This window comes from Eurytemora carolleeae, unplaced genomic scaffold (assembly GCF_000591075.1).
Source record: "Eurytemora carolleeae unplaced genomic scaffold, Eaff_2.0 scaffold1024, whole genome shotgun sequence".
In the NCBI taxonomy this organism is placed as follows: Eukaryota; Metazoa; Arthropoda; class Copepoda; order Calanoida; family Temoridae; genus Eurytemora; species Eurytemora carolleeae.
The window spans coordinates 74,211-80,630 of record NW_019396916.1 but is presented as its reverse complement, the minus strand read 5'-3'; positions in this window follow the sequence as shown (position 1 = coordinate 80,630).

The window sequence follows — 6,420 nt, the reverse complement described above, 5'->3', positions numbered from 1 at the left end:
GTTTTTAAAGAGCATGCACTTTATAATATATAGTATCAAACTGTATCCATTATATATTGTATCAAACTGAATCCATTATATATAGTATCAAACTGTATCCATTATATATTGTATCAAACTGTATCCATTATATATAGTATTTAACTGTATCCATTATATATAGTATCAAACTGTATCCATTATATATAGTATCAAACTGTATCCATTATATATTGTATCAAACTGTATCCATTATATATAGTATCAAACTGTATCCATCATATATAGTATTTAACTGTATCCATTCTTCACCATATTTTTCCGATTTGGCCAATATACTGACAACAAGAAACAAAATCAGTTTAGAATTGAATTAAAATATCCTGCCTCAACTTACTAGATATATAGATCTAATAATGATAAGAGTTAGGATTGTATAAAGAATCTCAATTTAGTAAAGCTTCCTTGTAAACTTATTCCTACATCCGTCCGTATATTTTCCCATTCAGGCAATATAGCGGCCACGAGAAATTTGCTAAATCTCAATTTAATAAAGCTTCCTTGTAAGCTTATTCCTACATCAGTCCGTATATTTTCCAATTCAGGCAATATAGCGGCGAAGAGAAAATTTTTCTAAATCTTAATTAATTAACCTGTACCCTACAAGGTTGCGATTGAATGTTTTGCTACTTAGCGATTTCCCTAAAGACCTAATGTATATACCGTGTGGTATTTCTCGAGATTGGATTGTAAGCCTTCCTCCTTTCAACGCTCTCCATAACAAAGGATAATAATAAGGTTCCGAACGTTTATTTCTCAAAGGCTTCAATCTAAATAAGTTTAATAAGCCCACAGAAAAAGCTTTGAGTGATAAATCATATGAATAAAGAAAATAATCCACTCAGGCATTAAAAAACTGTGGCAAGGAACCAACGAACATATTTACAAATATCAATCATAATATAATCAAACGATAGCATACATATATATATAAGAAATAATTACCGCAGTGATCCTAGAAAATATGCACGGTTACACTCGTAAAACAAATAAACATATACTAAGACAAAACTGTTCACTCTCACGCGAGAAATCTTGCGCCTGCGTAGTCAGTCTGTAAACAGTTCCTAAAACTAGTTCTTTCACAATACGTTCTGTACAGATCTTCAGGGAGAACTCAGAAATACACAGGGGTGACAAGTAGACTTTATACACGGAGCATGGCTCGCGTAACAATAGTATCAAACTGTATCCATTATACATAGTATTTAACTGTATCCATTATATATAGTATCAAACTGTATTCATTATATATAGTATCAAACTGTATCCATTATATATAGTATCAAACTGTATTTATTATATATAGTATCAAACTGTATCCATTATATATTGTATCAAACTGTATCCATTATATATAGTATCAAACTGTATCCATTTTATATAGTATTTAACTGTATCCATTATATATAGTATCAAACTGTATTCATTATATATAGTATCAAACTGTATCCATTATATATGGTATTTAACTGTATCCATTATATATAGTATCAAACTGTATCCATTAAATATAGTATATCTACAGTATAAAAGCCCTGCCGATGGTTTGTATTAATGGATCTTTGTATAAACATAAATATATTTATACATGAAACATATATCTGTCAAACCCCCCATTCTTCCCGTTGTATACCTTTCATCCCCCCTTGATCTCCCCTCACTCCTTAACCTCATCTCTTCCTCCCTCCTATATGCCTCCTCCTTCGCCCCTACTCCTTTTCATCACATTCCTCATCCCCTTTCTTTCCAATAAGACCCACCCTCTCGAATACCAGATGATCAAAACCTACTTGATCAAAATTCAAGAGTTGATAAAAAAAACTGTGAACATGTACATCTTCAGTCTCAGACACTTGCTCAAAATAAGCAAATATGCACCAAGGTTATTATGCAAAGAAAGGTAATTGCAGTTGTGTATACCAATGGCGTATAAATGGGGGGGGGGGGCAAGGGGGAAGTGCCCCCCTAGAACTCAGAGCTTTCACACTTTTCAAATCTTAAACTCAAGAGTGAAGAACATACAAAAAATGGTTTGCTGTTCATTCAGTGCACTAAGAATATTGTATGAGTGGACTAGAGCCACCATGATAGAAGTCAGAATGAAAAATCTATTTAAAATTCACATTCATCCCAATCGGATGGGCGCCATTAGGGATAGTAAAGTAAAACAATTATTTTTTAATGCCAAGTCACGAAGGCTTGAGTTTGGAGGTTGTAAATGACCACTTTTTTTAAAATTTGGATTTAATTTACTTTATTCATTGCACCACCGTCTTGTAATCTTTATTTTTATTAAAAACTAGCTGAAGTGCCAGGCTTTGCCCTTGTAATTTAAAAATTGAACTAAAACAAAAAACTTATAATTTTTTTAGCTTATCTCATCCCTAAGGGTATCCATGAGTTTCCTCACTAAAATTCAGCCGTTTGGCCAGCCATAGCAAACATATAAAGGAACGAAAAGCTTTATAATATAGATTGCAATTGTACTCTTACATTTTTTAAAACAGAAACTTTCACAAGTCATACTTATTTTCTGGACCTTTGTCCTTTTTTCATCTCATAAAATTTAAGTTTAAGTTGAGTTTTTCAGTTTCAAAAATGTTTTTTTATTATTACTAACATATAGTACAATAAATTATAAAATGTCAATTTTTTTAAACTATGCTTTTTTACTGAGAGTATATTAAATGCAAGGTAATTATTTCTGTATATGCCGTTTGCGTACATATTGAAACCAGTTCTCTCTGGGCGGAATTTGTAAATAAGAATAGATGCATCAGTGTTCTTTTAGTATCCCATTTCCAGGAGGTTAAAAGCATTAAATTTTGATAATTTTGAGAATTTACATAATAGTTTCCTATGACCAGAATATTTCATTGATTTTTTTATGTGAAAGATGGATGCCATGTTAGACTTCGACATCTTTCTTTTGTTTACATTACCGCCCTGAGACAGTACAATGCAGTACATAAGATGCGTATACCTCTATTGTACTATTGTAGCGTACTGCAATGATTGTTTAAACATTGGTAAACATAAAAGTGATTTCTGTTAAGAAAATTAACAATCTTAATTTGTTTGAGTAGTTTACATTCCTTCTCCAAACTGTAATACACGATCATTCTATCAAAGGTATGGGAGTTTCAGGTGTATCTTCCTTGATTCTGTCAGAAAAGAATACACGAAAAGAAAAAATTATAAAACAAAAAAAAACAAAGGTAAGTATGTAAATATAGGGAAATTTGATGAAAAAGATATGTAAGAGGGAAAAGAGTAAATTTAGGAATAGAAGAAAAAAGAAGATGAAAGAAGAAAAAAAAGAAGAAGAAAGAAGAATAAAGAAAAAGAAAGAAGTAGAAATAAGGAAAAAGAAGCAAAAAGAAGAAATAAGATGAAGAAGAAAGAAGAAAGAGACCAAAAAACAAGATTTAAGGAAGAATTAAAAAGAGAACATGAAAATAAGGCAGGGTAAGGAGCCTGGAGGGGTAGTGTGGGGTTAGGGTAGGGTTAGGGTAGAATAGAATGTAACGTGTGGAATAGGGTGGGGGAGGATAGAGGGTATAGGATAGGGTGGGGTAGGGTAGAGGGTATAGAATAGGGTGGGGTAGGGTTGAGTACCGCAGTATGAGGGTTAGAAGAGGAGGATAGAGGATTGTATAGTGGGGGGATAGTTTAGTAGATTTAGAACCATACTTGAGGATACTCCAGGATACACAGGATATACGGGATACACAAGATACACAGGATACACAGGATACACAGGATACACGGGATACACGGGATACACAGGATACACGGGATATACATGGATACACAGAGTACACAGAGTACACAGGATACACAGGATACATAGGATATTCAAGACAAAATGATACAAATGGCACACAGGATACACAGGATACATAGGATATTCAAGATACAAATGATACACGGGATACACAGGATACACAGTATACATTGGATATTCAAGATACAAATGATACACAGGATACACAGGATACACAGGATACACAGGATACATAGGATATTTAAGATACAAATGATACACGGGATACATTGGATATTCAAGATACAAATGATACACAGGATACACAGGATAGAGGTTGCTGTGTTTTGTTCTACAAATTGTAAAGTAACTAATTGCTTGCCAAAAACTATCTACTTATCAAATATGTGAAAACTAAGGTCATAAAATTTAAAAAAGAAATTTCGACATCAAGAGCAAAATTGTTTTTTTTTGCAAGAATTTAACTGAAATGTTGTTGTAATTTCAGCGGTGGCATTTAGTCCTTTACAATAAAATGAAATGTTTCCTCTTCTTCCTTTTTCATTACTTCAAGTTATTTTATTCTAACAATATTCTACAGATTGGTTTAAGAGAACAAATACTCTAGTTACTTGAAACTTGGTTTATTCTAACAATATTCTACAGATTGGTTTAAAAGAACAAATGCTCTAGTTACTTGAAAATTGGTTTATTCTAATAATTTCCATTATATTAGTTTAAGAGAGCAAATGCTTAAGTTACTTGAAAATTGGTTTACTTAAAATTACGCTTACAGTCCCTTTAATTTGTATTATATTCTTGAAGAAATTTTAATTTAAGTAAAAGGTTTTTATGAAATTTTTACTCTGTAATCATGCCAAAGAGTCATTACTTTACATTGAGCCGCCTGCTATTTGTTTTACATATATTAAAGCAACCTTAAGAAAAAATTCCGCCCATCAAAAAGTGCCGTAATTTCTGAACTGTCTACGTAATTTCTGAACTGTCTACGTAATTTCTGAACTGTCTACGTAATTTCTGAACTGTCTACGTAATTTCTGAACTGTCTACGCAATTTCTGAACTGGTAATTTCTGAACTGTCTACGTAATTTCTGAACTGTCTACGTAATTTCTGAACTGTCTACGCAATTTCAAATGACCCTCCATTTATCATTTATAGATTGATGTTTCGATACAAAACTGTTCCTCATTAAACCTTTCTTTGATATTCATTCAATCATTGAAGCAATTCATAAAATTCCATAGATTGAGAGGATTTTATGGATTAAAAAGTTTAAGGTTTGTTTCGACTATACTAGGAAGACTATAAGAGGTTGATTGTGAAAAAGGTTTCTCAAGGTTTAGAAGGTTTAGAAGGAACAAATTAAGAATAAGGTTTTGGGACATATTATGAATATAGGTTTTGGCACATATTTAAATTACAAGACTTTATGCAAAATATTGTCAATCATGTTAATTAACAATATTTCCTTTTTGCAATGATTCGGTAGTCTCTTTACATTGAAGTTTTATTATTCTTGAAAGGGCAATGATTAAAGTTTCAATTAGCTTTTTATATCACATGAGTATCAAAATTCAAACAAAATAGAAAACAGATGTGTATTCATTTTGTCTTTGCAAATTCAAAAATATTATTAATTTTGTTCGAAAATAACTAAATTAAAAATAAACAGAAACATAATCAAAACAATGATTTTACCGTTAAAGTTCAATTCGTTTTTATTTACTTTACAAAATTTCAGACGGGTGAAAATGATAAGAAAATAGATAGGAATCAAGAAAAAGGTAAATTAAATAGTTAAATTCAACATTTAAGTAAATTTTGTACTGATACAATTGAAATTGTTTTATTTCGGAAAATTTATTTTGTATTCTTACGTATATTATATTATTACGTGTATTTTTGATTTTTGTCATTGAATTAAAACTGCATATTTTGTAAGTATGACACAAATATTTTATTATTTAAAAAAGCTTTTCACTTTTTAGTATGGATATATAACGCTTAGACACATCAATGTTCTGAACCCATTATCTTTATAATTATATGGGAAACTAGCTGAAGGGCCCGGTGTTGCCCGTAAACAAAAAAGTTAAAAACACATTTTAAAAAAAGAAATTTTGAAGAAAAAAAATTGAAAATTTTTTTTTGAATTTGTTTAGCCTATAACACCCCATGGCCACCATGAGTGTCCACAAAAAATGACCCCTCCCCTAGACTTCGTTTTCCAAGTTATTCTCCTAAATATTATGGATTTCCTCTTTCAAAATTACCCTCTCTCCAGCCCCTTCTCCCTTCTCTTTATTCACACAACAATTTCTGACAAAATTGGGGTACACCTGTTAAACTGAATCTTATTATTTTTAATAGTTTTTGCAGTGTGCACTTTGTAGCCCACATTTTACTATTACCCTTTTTCCAAAACATAATACTGCAGGTATATTTGTATATTATTCTAAGGTCAAATCAAGATATGTAATTAAGTTCTAAAATATTCAGTTTAATTTATATTACTTTGCTCAACCTGACAACTTTGCTCCAGTAAATGTAGGAGTTAAAAGCTAAATATTCATAGTATTCTCTAGTCCA